General features: G+C 38.8%; 1 protein-coding gene across 4 annotated transcripts in view; it reads left to right on the forward strand.

Annotated features, from left to right (window-relative positions):
* The first annotated feature begins 452 nt into the window (after positions 1–452).
* LOC130921482 (transmembrane protein 198-like) overlaps positions 453–21,040 on the forward strand; it is a 46,784-nt gene continuing 26,196 nt past the window's right edge. For 3 of the 4 annotated variants that reach the window (XM_057845444.1, XM_057845446.1, XM_057845442.1), the window contains exon 1: positions 453–1,015. The gene's annotated coding sequence lies outside the window, so the exon portion shown is untranslated. Of the gene's footprint in view, positions 1,016–8,009; positions 9,195–21,040 lie in introns of those variants that run through there. The other variant, XM_057845443.1, reaches the window with a different exon arrangement.

The raw sequence follows: 21,040 nt of genomic DNA on the forward strand, positions 1-21,040 counted from the left end.
CCATTGTCGTCGTATTTCGAGCATGTCGTCGGATGTAGAAACAAATGGCGAGTCAAATTTTACGTCGGATGTCGAAAAGTTCGTGTGTCGAAGCGATCGTATGTAGAGGTACCACTGTAGTCTTTTTTTTTTTTTTTTTTTTTTTTTTAAAGGGATTTTTAAGAGTGAAGCCACTACAGCTCCATTGTTGTTTTGGTTAGAGAAAGTGTAGAACGGAAGTCGCGAGCAGAAATGCGGAAGTAAAGCGGAAGCTTGTCTATTACATTTACAAATCTTTTACACAACAAAAGTGGTAAAGTTACTTGCAAGCATCATCATGTAATATCTTAACTTCATTTTTTTATTTATGTTCATCTTTGTAAATGTGTTCTGCATAGCATTTTAATCACGAATATACTATAGTTGCCGCGGCGCACAAGTAGCAAATTTAGCTTTGCTCTAAAGGAGGCGCCGATTTCAAATCGTGGATGATGCCGCGGGCCACCTCCTCTTCCCCCCTCAAAAGAAAGCCCTCCAACGGACTCAAGTCACCACTCCAGGAGGTGAAGACTGAAAGGGATTTACCACTGACGAGAGAGCGGCGAAAGTTTTGTGTAGCTCTCTTAAAAGTGCCGACACCGTTTATGCGGATAGAGTAGTGGGTAAACGGGGGCGGTGCGTGAAAAGAGGGAGACATTTTTTTTTTTTTTTTAACCCTAAAGAGAGGTTGTACCGGGGGTGGTTCTGAGTGGAGCCCGAACCTCCTTCTCCACATCCACAGCCAACTCAAGTCACGACAAAGCTAACCCTCCTAAACTACTAATTTTGGTCAAGTTACACGAAGAGGTTAACACGATGTTATCGGCGTGTTTTCATTGTCGGTTTTAAAAACGGGACACTGAGGAAAAGTGAGGAAAAACCGGTTTTCCCTGGTGCTTATCCACCGCTTTTGTGTTTGTGAATGGTGGAATAATTTGTCTGTTGACAGCGTCAATTGTCCCGAACAAGTGAAGGTTCCAAGCTGCTGGCTCGCTCGGTAAGTTTCCTTCATTCCGTCTAACATTTTGTTTCCACTTTTGAATTGCTGCCTTTTGTGTTCTTTACAAACTATTGGTTTGTTCCATGTATTGAGTGGACATGTGGTATATGAAGTCGGTCACTAATTCAAATAACGCTTCAACTTCTACCTACAGTGACGTGTCAGTTATTTAATAATTAAAGTCATGCAATAATAATTAGGGTTGTTCCGATCATGTTTTTTTGCTCCCGATCCGATCCCGATCGTTTTAGTTTGAGTATCTGCCGATCCCGATATTTCCCGATCCGATTGCTTTTTATTTTTATTTTTTGCTCCCGATTCAATTCCAATCATTCCCGAAAAATTTTCCCGATCATATACATTTTGGCAATGCATTAAGAAAACAATGAATAAAACTCGGACGAATATATACATTCAACATACAGTACTTAAGTACTGTATTTGTTTATTATGACAATAAATCCTCAAGATGGCATTTACATTATTAACATTTTTTCTGTGAGAGGGATTCACAGATAGAAAGACTTGTGACTTTGTATATTGTGACTAGATATTGCCATCTAGTGCAGGGGTCCCCAACCTTTTTTGCACCACGGACCGGTGTTATTTGGGTCTTTTTTTTCACGGACCGGTGTTCTGACAAATTTTGCAGCCCATCAAAAATTGCAACGATGCGGTTCTGCGCATGCGCGTAACGTTAAACATAGCCGCAAAATGCGCAAATACAGCGATTCCAAAGTAAACACTACAAACTTTCTTGAACGAAAGGAATATTAACTTACGTTTAATCATGGAAGGACTTGTAGAAAAGTTCTCCTCAGATTCATCCTGCCATGTAAGCTTAACACAACAGCTGCACACCGCGCTCACCATTAACGACTTCGCCTTGTCGTTAAACATTAATTAAGAAGCCCGCTTCACAAAGATACGATGTTGGAAATTGTAGCAAGGTTTTCAACGCTCTTGTCGCAATGTCAGGATATTCCAGAATGACTTTAATCCAGAACCTCGGTAGAGTTGTTGTCTCAAATGTACGTTTAATAAGGTCGCCGTCATTTGCGATCTCTCTGTTTATTCACAAACGGGTCACGAATCCACTCCTTCGCGGTTCGTGGGTCTTCGAGGTTGTAGGCTCGTCAGGTGCCCTTTTCGCTGTAAAAATATCCTTTTCGCCGTAAAAATATTTCCAAAGACGTCTGTTTTCCTGTTATCTTCGCTCGTGTGGGGGCTAATTATTTCCGGGAACAAATGTGCTGCGCCGCGGCCTAGTAATACGCTATTATCGAAGACAAGCGCACATAGATATATTATATACACAAACAAGATGTACTGCTAGCAGTCCAATCAATGGACTTCTATGACAACATTGTAATCTATCCTGTAGTATTATATCTAGAGTAGACAGAGATATTGGTGTGTTAAGCAGGGGCACAGGGTTAATTCGGCCAGAATGCGGTCGTTATTAAATTATTTTTTCTTTGCGGCCCGGTTGCAAATGCGCCACGGACGTGGGGACCCCTGATCTAGTGTATTTGTTGAGCTTTCAGTAAATGATACTGTGGCCATCCCAAATGCATGATGGGAAGTGGAACCATGACTGTGCGTAGTGCCACCAATTGATGTATCTTCTCTGCGTTGGGAAATAACATAAGGTGTTAAGAAAAAGATCAATTGCTACCTTGCTTCCCCACATTGCTTCCTATGATATTTCTAATCGTAGGGAGAGGGATTGTAAGGCTTTAGCCGATTAAAAAAAGGCTCCAAAGGCTGCCAAAATTCACTCTATTCATATTACACTGCCTTTAATCTCTCTTTATAGGTAAAACGGCACCATTACAGATTGAGCGCGACAATGCGTGAGTGGGTTGTGCAGCGCATGCATTAATTGCGTTAAATATTTTAACATGATACTTTTTTTTTTTTTTAAATTAATTACCGCCGTTATCGGGATAAATTTGATAACCCTACCGTAAACCTAAACTAAAGACTATGGATGAGTGTAACATATTATGTCTGTAACATTAAATACAATTAGAAAACGATTTAATTAAAAAATGTATATATATTTAAAAAAGGCATGGCCAATATTTTGTTTGCCGAATCCAATACTTTGAAAATGACGTGATCGGACCCGATCGATCAGGACATCTCTAATAATAATTATTGTGGAGTGTTGCTATTTTAAACTCATTGTAAATTCTCTGCCAACCTTCCCAGTTCAAATGGATTGGTGGTCAATAGCCATCAATGGCAGCCAATGAGTTAAACAGCCCTCAGCGCTAAACATGGCTTTATGAGGTGTCTGTGTGTGAGTATAAACAATGATTACGTTTGTTGTGTTGACATTTGTAAAGCATTCTTTCACAGCAACAGGCTATTTGACTAATCTGACCCAAATCTGAAATTAGTTATGGATCCATGTGACCAATACAGCAGTGTTGAATGTACTATTGTTGAATTTGCAATCATCAGTGAAATAACAGAAACAACAGTCACATCTTTTGTGTTTTTATATTTATCGCAGTGAAATTTATATTTATAGAAAGCCATCTATTCTAAACTATGGTAGGAAACAAAAGCACATTTGCTGGTTCATATAGTTCAGCTTTATTGAAAAGACACAATTTTAGGGTTGTGCATTCTATGCAAACCATAAATGCATTCTTGAGTTCACAAGGCCAACATTTCTCCTTGTGGCCTACATGGCATGCCGGCAGTTGGAGCCCTGCGGTTGTGTTTTGTGATCTAGGATAGGAGTGCCTCTCGGTTTTTGGGCAGTCAGATGACAGCCTACAGGTCCTGTCTTTACCAGAATCTGGAACGCTGTACTTACAACCCCCACTTGAGTCCACACCGCCATCTCTATCTATGTGACCTACTCTGTCAGCCTACACCAGATGGTTTTGCCCTTTGAAAAGGCAGAGAGGAAATCCTTCGCTGCTTTGGGGTAAAAGAGAAGACCGGAAAAGAGTCAAGACGACAAGTTAAGCTGTGCTTATTGTTTTGTTTGCCAGATTTTAATTAACACGGACACCAGCATCTTGAGATGTTTTTTAAAAGGATTTAGAATAAAATTGCTTGTTTTTAGAACAGCCTGTTTATTACTGAAGATTAAAGGAGTTAGATTTTTAAACCAATAGGAGGGTTTGTGAGGTAAGATGTGCTTCATAGACAGCGATAGACCAACATTTTGTTAATAAAATTGTATGTACAATTCAGGGCATTTTTAACCTGTTCAAATACAAACTGTGTGCCAACCACCCTTGAATACACAGCAACCAATGGTCAATCCAAATATTGATCAGTTGCTACTCTACTTAATCAAGCTGAATTAGAGACATAACTTCACCCTTGATTTTAAGTTTTCATATAATGGTGGGATACAAGCTGTTGCTTGGACTATTCATTGGCTTTGGTGGACAAGCAAGCGTAAAGTAACACTAGGTAACTTTTCAACTTTTATAAATTTTCATAACATATCATATTTTCATAACATTTGTGATGATATGTCAACTGACAACTAGTTGAATGACACCTGTTTTATATCTTGAGGCGGTCTGTTTCGCTTTCACCGGCACTAATTAACTTTGAGCAGGGTGGCAGGAACCCTGCCACACACACAAAAAAAACTACAAATGTGTTGACTGCTTTACGGCATACGTCACTTCCCTCTTTCCCCATTCATTATAAAGACGGAAGTTAATGCGAAAGCTTTCGCGTGAATTCTGCAAAGCTGGCAGAGCAACAAAAGAGACAAAAAGTTTTATCTGAGGAGGAAAAAATAAGGAGTCGACCAGGATATACAGAATAAACAAAGTTTGGATAGCTGGCGTGACGACCCCCCACCCACCCACAACTGATCTCGTCAGCGCTGACAAGTTCGGGTTTGGGTGTGGGTGTTAGCCACACTAAGCTACACGGTTGCTAACCGTCTTATGCTATTGTTTAGCCACACATGGATTCATTATCTTATTACTATTCATCCTTCACACAGCCCCTGGAAACAGAAATGTTGTTTAATCCATCTGCTGGCGACTGGGAGGTCATGATTTTACGACACTGCTGGTGTGCACTGATCCTCATGGGAAACACAGTGCTGGTCCTCATGGGAAACGCAGTCTTCCTTAAGGCAAAACATTACCGCTTTTGTCCACCGCCGTCGCTAAAATTGACCAAAACTGAAAAGTTACAAAGTGCTGCTTTAATGCTGACAAACAATGGAAAAAAACCTTAGAAAGGCAGACTAATAACAACAGTGCGACTGTGTTACTAACTTTTTAATCGAGGGGTTTTCAACACAAATGGTGTAGCAGCACATTAAAACAAAAAACATAGCAATTATTAGATTTTTTTTTTTTCCATCCTTTGCAAAGAATACGACTGCAGCTGCTTTACTTCTGAGACTGCTCTATCTAATTATGTTGTTTAAAAGTTCAATGTGTTTTCTTCTAATAAATACCCCTTGTTTCAATTAATGGCGTATCCATTCATTTTAATGGGGAGCAATGATTTGCAGTACAAGCATTTTTGAAGAATGTGCTCACTGATCACTGATTGGATTAAACACGAATCTCAAGGCGCCAATGTATCTTATATAGTAGTTGGACAACTTTGGTGTTGAAGTCGTTGATTGCAATAAAGATGGGGTTGCAGCAGGCCCTTGTTATAATGATTAGTTGTCCCAATTGTCAACCTCTTATAGTGATGTTTTTGACTTTTATTTTTCCTTGTAGACTATGACAAACTGTTTGTTTGTTTTTAATCTTTTTCACGTATTTAACAAAAACAGAAAGTCCTGAAAATGGAGTGTACAGTACTTGATAAGAAAACATTTGAAATCCCCCGTTTTACATCAGCTTTGTATTATCGGGGGGGAAAATGTTTTGTCCAAACCAGGGGTCCCCAAACTTTTTCCTGTGAGGGCCAAATAACCCTTCTCTTCTCTGATGAGGGGCCGGGGTCAGTTTGTAACAGAAAAAGTGTGACGATTGCAGGAGTGCCTAAATGTAAAAATGTATTGTTTTTCAGAAAGCCACAATCAAATAACCCTTTCTGGATTCTTCACGGAACCAAAGTAAATAAAATAAAAATGATATAATATAATATAGTATAATATAATATAATTAGGGCTGTCAAACGATTAAAATTTTTAAGCGAGTTAATCACAGCTTAAAAATTAATCGTAATTAATCGCAATTCAAACATCTCTAAAATATGCCTTATTTTTCTGTAAATTATTGTTGGAATGGAAAGATAAGACACAAGACGGATATATACATTCAACATACTGTACATAAGTACTGTATTTGTTTATTATAACAATAAATCAACAAGATGGCATTAACATTAATATTCTGTCAAAGCAATCCCTGGATAGAACGACTTGTAGTTCTTAAAAGATAGATTTTAGTACAAATTATAGAAATTTTATGTTAAAACCCCTCTTAATGTTTTCGTTTTAATAAAATTGGTAAAATTTTCAATCAAAAAAATTAACTAGTAGCTCACCATTGTTGATGTCAAGAATTACACAATGCTCATGGTGCATAAAATCAGTCGCACCCAAGCGCCAGCAGAGGGAGACAAAAAACACAAGTAACAAGTGGACATGACACTGCTGTCATTTTAATCTGTTTGAGCGGGGCATATGCGTTAATTGCGTCAAATATTTTAACGTGATTAATGAAAAAAATTAATTACCGCCCGTTAACGCGATAACTTTGACAGCCCTTAATATAATATAATATAATATAATATAATATAATCAGGGGTGCACATAATTTTTTTGCCCAGGTTCTCAGAGGAGGACCTGGAGATGTGACTTGGTCCTCATTGAGCTTGAGAGCCGACCCACCTGATGCGATAAATTTATGACAAGCTTTACTTAGAGCCAATTAACTTTGATTAATTATGTTAACAGTTAATGCTTGATTAACATCAACTGGCACAACAAAATTGCCATTACTTTGAAGTGAAATGTAAAGAAATAAACATAAAAGCACCAATTCAAAATAAAGGGCATTATGCGGCTCCCACATTAACTCCAAGCCTTTTTAAAAGTGGGATGTCCTCCTCATAAGACCTCATTGAACGTGTATGTTTAGCTTTGTAAAATGCAAGCAAAAACACGTTTGTCAGTGCATGTTGCTGTTCATTACCTTTATTCCGCCCTATTCCGCCACATGTCCATAGGGCGAGTGGGGTCGTGTTTGACATCGATAGTTTGCTTAATTGCCACATGCTCTGTTTTTTTCGTGCTTTTCAAAGTTTGGATGGCTGAAATTCTTTGACCCTACATAAAATGCGTTGCTCTAATCGGCGACATTGGGATTCTCACGGCACATTTTGTACCGCATTTCCGTGCGAGCATCATTCGCTTCTAGCCATGGTACCTCCTGTAGCCACTTTTCAGCAAAAGTCCTTTTTTTCGGTAGCTCCGGTGACGTCTCTGTCGTCTGTCTGTCTTTTGACGGGGGTGGGGGAACACGGAAGTAATTACTCAGTGTGGCCTGCCTCATCGACATTTTGAGAAATTATTTTCTCGTGTCCGCCGCAAATAGTGGTCAGCCATCGGTACGCAAAAGCGCATGGAAGCCGTTGAGGGCCAGCGCATTTGTCTACGTCCAGTACGCATGTGCGGACCACTTATGTGCACCTCTGAATATAATATAATATAATATAATATCATGTAATATAATATAATATAATAATACTGTATTAATTAAATAGATAATAACCAAATAACCATTGCTCAGTTCTTCACAGAAAAAAGCCAGGACATAAATAACTCTATTGGGGAAAAAAAAAAAAAAAATTTTTTTTTTTTTTTTTTACAATTTTTTTTTTTTTTTTTGTTCAGAGGGCCGGACCAAATGTGGCTGCGGGCCGTATCCGGCCCGCGGGCCGTAGTTTGGGGACCCCTGGTCTAAACAACTGTAGAACTGAAAAGTCAAACGCATAAAGAAAAAAAAAGTTTTCTTAGTCTCGTCTCTCCTTTCAAAGGGATCTTGGCTTAATTTAAGGGTTCAAAGTAAATGCAGTTTGATATTTAATTGTAAATTAGTAACCCACTAGTGCTGAGGAGTTACTGTGGGCGTCAGTGCTTTGAGTGCATGCCTTATTCTAGCAGTTTTATCCAGCTGCTGAGCACATGGACACATCCAAGCAACAGAACTTTTAGCTTGAACAACAGCAGTCAAGAAGAGAGGCACAGTCTGTTGCAGCTCAATATCACATAAGAAGGGCATTATTTGGAATACAATACAATAGGAGCATTTAGGTGGATGAGAGGTTAGCATGTCCACCCCAGAGATCGAGTTTGAGATTAAGGGTACTATCCCGTGCTCCGGCCTTCCTGTGTGGAGTTTACATGTTCTCCCATGCCTGCCTAAGTTTTCTCCGGGTACTCTACTTTCCTCCAAAGTCCTAAAAACACGCGTGCCAGGCTGATTGAACACTCTGAATTGTCCATAGGGATGAGTATAAGCGTGAGTGGTTGTCTCGTTGTGACCTGCCATTGGCTGGCAACTAAGAGTGTGACAATATCTCGATACAGCGATATATCGCGATATTTTGCAACCCGATGGGTTATCGATATGCTCCCGCCAAGAATCGATACTTTTATTTAACATATTGGCCATACAATGGAGTATGGATGCTGTAAACTGCTCAATGTTTGTTGAGCAATTCCTTGGCGGTCCACTAGGGGCGCTCGGGAGTGGCGGTGAGGGTAAAGTGCGCACAAGTTGTCTAGAGAAGAAGAGAAGCTCCAAGTGGGTTGAAAAAATAAAAAAGCTCCGTGAGAACGGTGGAGGGAAAAAAATGAGAAAAATATTAGGCTCGAGCGTATGACGTGGCACTCGCGAGGTTTCCGCCGCTATCGCCATTGTGGAAGATAAACTGAGGCATTTCAACACAGGTCGCTCTTTAAAAATGGTTGGAAATTATTGTGCGGTAAAGAATTGCAACAACCGATCGAATAGAAAGGAGAATGTACAGCTCGACGGAACACCATTGAGTTTCTTCCGGATCCCTACATGGAGAAAAGGCGAGGGAAAGCTCATATCTGAACTTACCAAACGTCGAAGAATGGCATGGGTGGCCTCGATCAGAAGGAAGGGCATAACGTTTGATTCTCCAGTTACACACTGAGTTTGCTCTATGCACTTCCACTCCGGTAAGTTAATTTCGTTTGTTTACGCAAATTTCAGTAACTTTACGCCCTAAGTTGGCCTGTTGTTAGCTATTGCTAAAGCTAAACAACTAGCATGCATACATGTGCATTGTCTTCATAAGACATAATTCATGTCGTTGCTAAATGAAAAAGCTGTAATATTTTGACGTGAGAGAGTGGCAAAGAATTTGTACACAGGCTACATTTTATGCAGCAAAAGATTTGTACATCCGTGGTCACAGACTAATGTAAACACACATTGCCTACCTTTGCTAGAAAGATGTGTTGCCGTTTGCTATGGTCATAAAGTGAAGATCCTGCACCCATCCGCAGCAAAACTGTTCGTAGCTTTGTAGCGATTTGTAGTTTCGGAATTGCTGATGAGTGTAGTAACATATACCAAACACTAAATACAGCATGATGTCCATTTCGCGTAGTGGTGGAAGCTTGTCGACATCTTTATTCCATTTGTGTTCGGCTTGCTTGTGAGGGTCAACATTGTTCACATCCTTAAAATTGCTCACATATCTGTCCTTCGCCGTGGTAACAAGTTTGTCTCTGTATCGAACTGGCAAGTATTCCTTACTTTTTTCCATCTTTGGTTGTCGCTAAGTTTAAATGTCCCGTGATGCTTCCGCAATGGTTGCGTTGTCGCAAATCTCGCATAATCCCGTGCTGCTGTGACGTAAACGCTCGAGCCTAATTGCTACAAATCACACATGGGGACACACTTTAGATTTTACACCAACAAGAAAGGAAGCAAGGTGAACAAGGACTTTGCTGTATGCAAGAATTGTCTAAGAAAAATAAGTTTCACTGGGAGCTGGTGACGTAGTGGACACTGGAGTTTGTGAGCTTTGCTTTCATCACTTGAGGTAAGAAAGTTTTGCAATGTAATTGACTTTTTAATTTACATGTATTATTTTGATGACATTTGGTGTTGAATGATATAAAATAAACCAGGACCCTAAACTGGATGAAAATGAATATCGAACAAGCCCACATGAATTTACCGATTTATTTGAGAACCAATTTCCATCTAGTTTACTACACAAACTGTTATTACTGTCATTTTGATACAATAAGCTATAAAAATGGTTTGAATAGGTTCCAAGATATATAAAGTGATGTGCATGATAATTAATGTAGCCTACATATTAAAAATTGGTAATTATTGAATTTTTAATTTCTATACATTCAATTCATATTTTTTTTTAATTCAATACTTCCAACACACACAAAAAATCAGGATTTCAACTCAAACGCTATGAAGTAGCTAATATTTTTTGTTTTATTTTGTTGTTTTTAAGGTGAGGAAGACTGTGACTGAGCAAGTCTGACATCTTAATTGCTGAAGCAGATAGCGGAAGTGCTCAAACCAAGCAACAAAGTTCATATACGAAGAAAAGACCCACCAATTTTATCATTGCCCCACTCCAAGCTCAACTGCTGACACCTACGGCACTTTTTATTTATTTTTTGATCTCTCCAAGCGATATCAGTGGTCGTGGTTGGTTTCCTCTATATGTGCAGGGGCACAATTTGCAGTAGATTTATATTTTACAGCAATGTTGCTCAGAAAAGGTGTCACTGTTTAATAAATGACTTAAACAGTATTTTTTTCTATTTTCAAATATCTTTTTTTTTTTTTTTCGTTTCAACAGTTGTATCGTAGAATTTCATGTATCCAATTTCTGACCAATACATCGATAATCGCTGTATCGTGATATAATCATTATCGTGAGCCTTGTATCGCGAATCGTATCGTATCGTGAGGTGCCCTGAGGTTCCCACTCCTACTGGCAACCCTGCATACTGTTCATAGTTAGCTGGAAATGGAATACAGTCATTGACGAAATTATTGGCATCCCTGGAATTTTTCCAGAAACTACAGTTTCTCCCAGACATTAACGCAATTACAAATGTTTTCAGTATGAATGTGGTTTTTTTTTTAATTTTTATTTGCATTGGAAAAACACAAAAAAGCTGAAGAGAAAAGCCAAAATGTACACAATTTTACACAAAACGCAGAAATGGGCTGGACAAAATTGTTGGCACCCTCAATTCAATATTTAGTTGTGCATCCCTTAGAAGAAATTACAGAAAGCAATCGCTTCCTATAACTATAAACACGTTTCGTTCACCTCTCAGATGGAATTTTGGACCATTCTTTTGCGAACTCTAGGTCTCTCAGATTTGAAGGGTGCCTTCTTGCAACAGCAGTTTTGAGATCTCTTCATAGGTGTTTAATGGGCTTTAGATCTGTACACTTTGATGGCCATCTCAGAATTCTCCAACGCTTTCTCGCCACCCATTTCTTGGTGCTATTTGAGGTATGTTTTGGGTCATTGTCCTGTTGGATCACCCGTGACCTGTGACGCAGACCCAGTTTTCTGTCACTACATCCTACATTGCGGCCCAAAACATTTTGATGATCTCCAGATTTCATGACTCCTTGCACACTGTAAATGCACCCAGTGCCAGAGGTAGCAAAACAACCCCAAAACATCATTGGGCTTCCACCATGTTTGACTATAGGCACTGTGGGTTTTTTTTTTTTTTCTGGGTGCCTTGACAGTGTGCAAGGAGTCATGAAATATAGACACTATCATATTGTTTTGGGCTGGAATTTAGGTCGTCATGTCAGAAAACTGGGTCTGCTTCAGAGGTCATGGGTGTTCCAACAAGACAATGACCCAAAACATATCTCAAACAGCACCAACAAAGGTTGGAGACTAATGCCTAGTGCCAGAAAAATGAATGAGGCCTGCAAAGAAAAGAACACAGTGCCTATGGTCAAACATGGTGAAGGTCCAATGATGTTTTGGGGTTGTTTTGCTGCCTCTGGCACTGAGTGCCTTGACAGTGTGCAAGGAGTAATGAAATATGGAGAATATCAATATGTTTTGGGCCGAAATGTAGGATGTAGTGACAGAAAACTGGGTCTGCGTCAGAGGTCATGGGTGATCCAACAGGACAATGACCCAAAACATACCTCAAATAGCACCAAGAAATGGGTGGCGAGAAAGCGTTGGAGAATTCTGAGATGGCAATCAAAGTGTACAGATCTAAAGCCCATTAAACACCTATGGAGAGATCTCAAAACTGCTGTTGCAAGAAGGCACCCTTCAAATCTGAGAGACCTGGAGTTCGCAAAAGAAGAGTGGTCCAAAATTCCATCTGGTAGCTGCACGAAACATGTTGATGGTTGTAGGAAGCGATTGCTTTTTGTTATTCTTCCAAATGATGTGCAACCAAATATTGAGGTGAGGGTATCAACAATTTTGTCCAGCTTTTTTCTCGAGTATTGTCTAAAATTGTGTCAATTTTGACTTTTTTCCTCAGCTTTGTGTTTTTCCAATGAACGTCCAATAAATAAACATATTCATACTGAAAACATTTGTAATCGAATTAATTGCTGTGAGAAATGCTGTATTTTCAGAAAAAAATCCAGGGGTGCCAATAATTTCGTCCATTACTGCAGGCTCCAGCACCCCCCGACCCTCCTGAGAATAAATGTGTGCCTACTACTGACATACATTCTTGGAGTAAGTGAGATTAATAATTCAATATAATGATCACAATCAATAACAGTAATTCAATATGTTTAGCCACAGTTTAAACAATAAGGGTATTATTACACGAGAATGACACATTTAAAATGAGAATAAATTTATTTACATGAGAATAAATTCATTTTCTTTCAGATTTTTTCTTTGTTATTGACAGACAGACAAAACTGTGCAACGGTTCTACGACTAGTTGATTTGTCAACTTTACTACTCCATAATGACATTTTAGCATGACATCAGCTTGTCGCTCTGTGTTTCTGGTTTGAAGAAGAGGAAGAGCCGCCACAATCGTATCCAGCAATAGATAAGTGTATTGATTGAAATTAAGTCTGTTGCCGAAGTTGTTGTGAATTTGCAGATTTGGTAAGTTGGGGAGAAACCGTCAAGGAGCAAGAAATTCAATTCAGCAGCATTTTTTATTAACTTTTCGCCTCACAGTATCGAGCGGGAAGGCCAAGGGCAAATTACTGTATTCCACAGCACATGAAGAGTGCTGTAATTATATGGAAACACTGCTAAATACCACTATGCGGAACATGCTGCCAGGGTGGGCTAACGAGAAGGGCAGGGTATCCCTGTTCAGCCATGTTGTGCAAACGTTACTTGGCTTAGTTGTAAGCACACTAAGGGAGAACTTTTTTTCGCCATCTGGAAAAGCCTTCACATCACAGACCTCGCAAATGCTCTGATTGATGAGCCAGTTTAGGAACCAACAAGCGGATGCTTCGACTATACAACTCAATGATGACGGTTATAGCTTGAGGTCCCTTGTTTTGGCAAAAGTGTTTGCTGGAATTACAAGGTAGTGGGTTCATATAACAAAATAACAAGTGCCTGAAATATGTGGCAATACTTTACTAAACTCATCTAGCGAATGTTTCTTTCAACTACCAAACTTTATGCATGCAATGAAAAATTTTAACCATGCAATTCAATGTCAATTCAGCAAAACCACACAAACAACTCGCTTCTTGTCCTTTGGGGAGAGCTTTGTGTGGGATTCACATTATGAAGGAAGTTTTCCACCAAAGAACAACAAAAAGGTAAAGCAAGAAAGCCAGCACCTTAAACTTTTAAATCTATTTGGTTGTGTGTATAATTTTTCACACCACATGTTTCCATAGACTGGAGAATCTGTAAAATCTATGTTTGTATAATTACTTCCTACTGTGTCCTTTACAAAGCATTTAATTCAATATCATCCGAGCAAATCGAAATTAAATAAAATAGTGACTCTCCCTAAAAATACCCTGCCTGACACCAAACAATAACGCTGCTGTGTTCCTCCAACAAAATCAACTTAAGAAGCCAGTCTTCAAATACTAGAGTTTTCAGTCTCCAAAACACCATTATTATGGAAACAAAAGGCTTAAATGTCATCAGTTTAAAATAAAATCCTACTTAATGTGGTTGATGACCCACATTTTTTAAATGTTTAACTAACTACAGGCAACTATTAATGCAATTTTTGGGGGTGTTTGTCTCTACAATAGATGTTTTTGTAACACATGCAATGTTGAAAACCACAGGAATCATGTTAAAACTTACTCCTTTAAGAACTTTAAAGACTGTATACCTTATAGGGGCTTTACCTATTTAGGGAATTAGATCTAAGCAAACCCGCCACACCTATATTTTCCTTTCATTCTTAATTATGGAGCTATATTAAACTAGAATGAGTCTTAACAAACACCTTGTCTCTGTGCATGCTCATTTTGGAAGCTCTTATGTTTGTTGTAGAACACCTTAACTCCTGTTCTACTGCTTCACAATGGTAGATGAAAAAAAAAAAGTGAACAAAAATGGTAGATGAAGAAAAAAAAAAGTGAACAAAAACTAATTCCCCCAACTGGTTTCAATTTTAATGAATAATGGAGCGCTTATTTTTGGATTACATTTGAATCTGCACCTGACATTTGACAGGTCCACACCCCCTCAAAAAACACCAGATCTGTTTTCCCAAAATACGTAAACGTGCATGCTGGGACTGCCGGTTATTTCCTTTTCCTTTTTGTGCTAACTTTGGAGCTGTAATTGTTTGGTATTACAGTTAACCAGACAAAAATGAGAGGTTTTGTGTTTGCTTGGAAAAAAAGTTTGCTGTCTTTTCAAATAGTGAGTTCGTTCTCAAGCTACAATTATTGTCAATTGCTGACATACAGTATTTTTGCTTGGGAACACCTTCATACTGGTTAACTACAAGCATTTAACATACTTTAATAACATACATACATACATATCTTGGTTTGTTTTCAACCTCTAATCTAAACCTTATGTCATACATGGTGTTTTATAGCCACACCCAGTGTCAGTTAGACGCTCATCTTCACTGCTAATAGTGTTTTTATACTTTGACTTTACCATATTCTAGAATATCAAGAGCTGTAACAGTAGAGCTGGTATTTATTTGGTTGCTCATTTGAGACAACTCACTGAAGCGTGACGTCACCACGACAGCAAAGTGCATTCACACAACCGTTGCAGCTTCAGGCATTCACTGTACTGTTTACGTTTTGGTGAAAGCAACACGACACTTTAGCCTACACATCTTTAGCGCAAAATATTCTGAACTCGTTGGAAGGTTTTTCCCAAAAACGGATGCGAGTCTGTTAAAATGTGATGCATGCATTAAAAACATGTGACTGACCTTTTAATGGTCCTCTGTTTCTTTTTTCAACGACCTTAAATTACAGACTCAGTCTTTTGTTGAAAGGCCATTATTGTGCAAACTGAAGTCAAGCAGGCTTTAATAGGTGAGATTAGACATAGTAACTAGAGATGTCCCGATTGATCGGCGTCCTGATCGATCGGCATCCCGATCAATCGGGTCCGATCACGTCATTTTCAAAGTATCGGAATCGACAAAAAAATATCGGCCATGCCTTTTTTTAAATATATATATATATATTTTTAATTAAACCGTTTTCTAATTGTATTTAACGTTACAGACATAATATGTTACACTTATCCAGAGTCTTTAGTTTAGGTTTAAGGTAGGGTTATCAAATTTATCCCAATAACAGCAGTAATTAATTTTTTAAAAAATGTATCACGTTTAAATTTTTAACGCAATTAATGCATGCGCTGCATGACCCACTCACGCATTGTCACGCTCCATCTGTAATGGCGCCGTTTTGCCTATATAGAGAGCTAAAAGGCAGTGTAAAATGAGTAGAGTGAATTTTGGCAGCCTTTGGAGCCTTATTTCAATTGGCTAAAGCCATACAATCCCTCTCCCTACAATTAGAAATATCATGGGAAGCAATGTGGGGAAGCAAGGTAGCAATCGATCTTTTTCTTAACACCTTATGTTATTTCCCAACACAGAGAAGATATATCAATTGGTAGCACTACGCACAGTCATGGTTCCACTTCCCATCATGCATTTGGGCATGGCTTTCAGTATCATTTACTGAAAGCTCAACAAATACACTAGATGGCAATATTTAGTCACAATATACAAAGTCACAAGTCTTTCTATCCGTGGATCCCTCTCACAGAAAGAATGTTAATAATGTAAATGCCATCTTGAGGATTTATTGTCATAATAAACAAATACAGTACTTATGTACTGTATGTTGAATGTATATATTCGTCCGAGTTTTATTCATTTTTTTCTTAATGCATTGCCAAAATGTATATGATCAGGAAAAATTATCGGGAATGATTGGAATTGAATCGGGAGCAAAAAAAAAAAGCAATCGGATCGGGAAATATCGGGATCGGCAGATACTCAAACTAAAACGATCGGGATCGGATCGGGAGCAAAAAAACATGATCGGAACAACCCTAGTTGTAACATTAATAAAATATCGTCAGCAATTAGACAGTGCCATGACCATGAAAAACCATGTAATACTGAGCGGAAAGCTGAATGAAAACCGAACTGAAGAGAATAACTGATATTTTTGTGACGCGCACAGGAAGAAGGGCACAAAAACTCAAACTAGTGGGGTTGGGGAGTCTTGAACAGGAGGAACAATGTTAACATTAGCTTCAACATTTAACATTTAGTTAATAGGATTTACCATTAGTTCATAGGAATGCTAAGATCTCTTGGTGACATCCTCTTTGGATTAGCGAGCAATCCAAAAACATTCCGTATATATAACATGTTTTGAGACAATGTTATACAGTCATGTGAAAAAATTAGGACACCCCATGAAATATTCAGTTCTTTATTAAGAAATGTTCACATGTCACTGTCGGATCTTGTTTTTCTTTATCTCTGGAAAAGAAAGTGATTTAATAGCGTACCGCACGCAGTCTATTTTTAGACCGTGACGTCGCATCGTAAAGCGGAAGTAGGACATTATATACACGCCCTCGCATATAAACCATTATTTTTCGGCTTTCTTTCTCCAGTAATCTTTCAAAAACTGACATGCCGATTATTCACTGCTACTATGGAACTTGTAGAAACGACTCTAAACATTATGACATATAAAGGATGTTTTCTTCATACTCTCCCGGATCCAAAACCTCGGAGGAAAAAATGTGAAGACTGCAGCTACTATGCTACTATGGGGCGTACGTCTAAAAGACCAGTTTAACGCCAGCAAAGTGAAGCCGTTCACATTTCATATGCAGTAAACATTTTTGTTTGGGCCACGAGGTAAGCCACTTTGATATTTTGACTTATTTTTTTAGCGTAGCGTTTTGTCGTGCTGCTTCTGTCTAACAATGAATGACCTGGGGGAAAAAAGTGGTATCTGACTGCCACCGTTGTTACCTTTTCTGTTGTAAAGAAATAACTTTAGTAAGGGGGAAGTGTAAATAAATTAATAGAATTAAGATTTGTTATTAATGAAAAAATGAAGTGTTCGTTGGCTGTCAACAAGTAGCATTTGCGATTGCTACACAAAACAGCAATGTCCCACAAAAGAACGGTCAGAGACGGAAGACAACCAGAGGAAATAATGTATAAGAAAGATGGGGCTTATGGTGGTAAAGGATAGATTGTTGGAACAGGAGAATGTTATTGTCAGTGGCGTAAGAAAAAGGTGTCGATAAAAAAAAGCTAAGGGTAAGCTTAGGTCGGCTCATTTCTTTCAGTCTTTTTCAGCCGTCGACACTCAAGCCATCTCTTTAACTGAACATTTGTATGTTCTTCCACATCTTTACCAGTGAATTTGGCACCAGGGACACCATTTTCGGACGGAATTGGTAGGTTTAGCTCTGTAAACTTCTCCTTCGTACACTATTCCCATTCATTTCCTACTAGGGACAAACAAGAGCTTGTCCCCCCCTTAGCTAACAGCAGAGCCACAGAAGCTAACGTCACAAATATTAATGAGCGGAAGTGACGTGTAGCGTGCGGTACCCCATAGCAGATAGACAACAAAAATTAACATTGTTTTAGTCATTAAACCAAATATATCAACAAAAATGCAGATTCTAACTGAGGAAAAAGTTAGGACACCCTACCACCCAATAGCGAGTGTTATCCCCTTTGACTGAAATCATTTCAGTGAGACGCTTTTTGTAGCCATCTACCAGTCTTTGACATCGGTCTGAAGAAAGTTTGCCCCACTCGTCAACGCAGAATGCTTTCAACAGTGAGAAGTTTGAGGGGTTTCTTGCATGTCAATGGGCTTGAGATCTGGGCTTTCATTCGGCCATTCTAGGACTCTCAATTTCTTTTGCCAGTCTTTGATGGATTTACTAGTATGTTTTGGCTCACTGTCGTATTGCAGGGTCCAGTTTTACTTCAGCTTTAACTTCTTTCCACGGATGATCTCACATGTTCCTCACCACTCTCTGATACACAATAGAATTCATGGTGGATTCTATGATGGTGAGCTGGCCAGGTCCTGCTGGAGCAAAGCATCCCCAAACCATTACACATCAACCTCCATGCTTTACAGTTGGTATGAGGTTCTTTTCCTGGAATGCTGCAGTGGGTTTATGCCAAAAATGTCCTCTGTTCTGGTGTCCAAATAATTCGATTTTAGATTCATCTGTCCAAAGAACATTATTCCAGAAATCCTGGTCTTTGTCTACATTCACTCTGGCAAACTTCAGTCTGTTCTTAATTTTCTTCTTGGAGAGCAAAGGTTTCCTCCTTGCAAACTTCCCATGAATGTTAAATACGTGATTTAACATTAACTTTCTGATTGTAGAGGAATGCACCTTCACATCAACAGTAGCAAGAACCTGCTGTAGGTCCCGTGATGACATTTTAGGGTTTTTGGAGACTTCTTTGAGCATCTTGCGGTCTTCTCTCGGGATGAACTTGCTTGGACGGCCAGACCTGGATATGTTGGCAGTTGTTTTAAATGTCCTCCACTTGTAGACTATTTTCCGGACAGTGGAATGGTGGATTTTATATTCTTCTGAGATCTTTTGAAATACCATACCAGACCCGAAGCGTCTGCAATCTTCTTTCTGAAGACCTCAGACAGCCCTTTTGATCTCGCCTTGTTGTTTTCTCTCACTTCAACAGTCAGTCACTGTTGAAAGTATTCTGCGTTGAGGAGTTGGGCAAACTTTCTTCAGACCGATGTCCAAGACTGGTAGATGGCTACAAAAAGTGTCTCACTGAAGTTATTTAAGCCAAAGAGGGTAACACTAGCTATTAGATGGTAGGGTGTCCCAACTTTTCCTCAGTTACAATATGCATTTTTGTTGATATATTTGGTTTAATGAGTAAAACAATGTTAATTTTTGTTGTTTACCTGCAATTAAATTGCTTTCTTTTCCAGAGATAAAGAAAAACTAGATCAGACATTGATATGTGAACATTTCTTAATGGGGTGTCCTAATTTTTTCACATGACTGTATGTGAAAAAGTTGATTTGAATGTTTATAACAGCATAATGTTTTGAAGTTCATGTTCACTTTGGGTGATACAAACATTAATGTTGACGATCCAAAAGATTGTCTGCTGTTAGTGCTGTCGCAAAAACAATGGTGAACCCCTGTTGAAAGCTGATGTTCCATTTCCTCATCAGGTCCTTCCTGATTCTCCAAAGCAGGAAACTCAGTTGAGGCCCATTTGATGTCCTGCTCAATAATCCTCCACTGTGAGAGCAGATGCTAAAGGGAGGATAAGCAATAATTTGTGTTTACCCATCTTTTTATCTTCTGCTCTGCATGGAAAACCATTCTAAACCCACTGATTCAACTACATGTTTAGACTTGGCAGATATTTGGCTCGTGGACATGTTCAGGAGAAGACAGCCTGATAGATGCCTGCAATTGCGGAGCACAGCTTGCATATGCATTCTTTGGTGGCTTCTTCAAGTCAAATCATATCCTTATCTTCTCAGTTGGCCGTGGTCATCAAGTTTTTTAATGACCATGCGTGTCCAATGATTTAGCGCACCCAAATTAGTTATGTGTGGAACTTGTAGCCAACCCTGCCCCCTCGGCAGCTGAGCACTCAATTGTGCATTACTGCTGTGTTTGTTCAGGGGCAGTGTGTTCCTAAGCAATGGTATGGGATGCTTTCTAATGCTGTTCATCACTAGTGTTAACTGACAATTCATACCTAAACACAAAAACTCGATTTTCGACAGCTACAACGTAACCTGTATATGTACAACAGTCAAAATCAAAAACTCACAAAAAATTAAAAAGCCTTTAGTCCTTTAATTATGCTTTATGTCCTTTTCAAGAATGTGTTAAGCACTACACAAAGCATAAATGTAAAGTTGTAGAGTAATCAGCTCCCAGATTTGTATGAAGAGTTTCATGCAGACATTGTAGAATCAATTCCCACTCAATGACCTAGTGGCTCTGTCCGGTTTCCGTATTCAAGTTAGGTTATTTGAACCCTAAATTTTCTGTAGCCAAGTGAATGGTGAATGCTTGCCTCTGTGTGATTGAATTGCAATTTGTCTAGAGTGTACAACGGCTTTCAGCAAATGTCAACTAAAAAAGGCTGTAGCTCTCATGACCAGCACAAGATAAGGACCGTGACCCACAGATAATAGAGTGATGAAAGTTTAGCGATCCCCTGAAGCAGGGGTCCCCAAACTTTTTCCTGTGAGGGCCACATAACTTTTCCCTTCTCTGATGAGGGGCCGGGGTCAGTTTGTAACAGAAAAAGTGTGGTGATTGCAGGAGTGCCTAAATGTAAAAATTTACTGTTTTTCAGAAAGCCACAATCAAATAACCCTTTCTGGATTCTTCACGGAACAAAAGTAAATAAAATAATATAATATAATATAAAATAATATAATATAATATAATATAATATAATATAATATAATAATAACACTATTAATTAAATAGATAATAACCAAATAACCGTCTCTGGGTTCTTCACAGAAA

The sequence above is a fragment of the Corythoichthys intestinalis genome, chromosome 9, assembly GCF_030265065.1.
Source record: "Corythoichthys intestinalis isolate RoL2023-P3 chromosome 9, ASM3026506v1, whole genome shotgun sequence".
Classification (NCBI taxonomy): Eukaryota; Metazoa; Chordata; class Actinopteri; order Syngnathiformes; family Syngnathidae; genus Corythoichthys; species Corythoichthys intestinalis.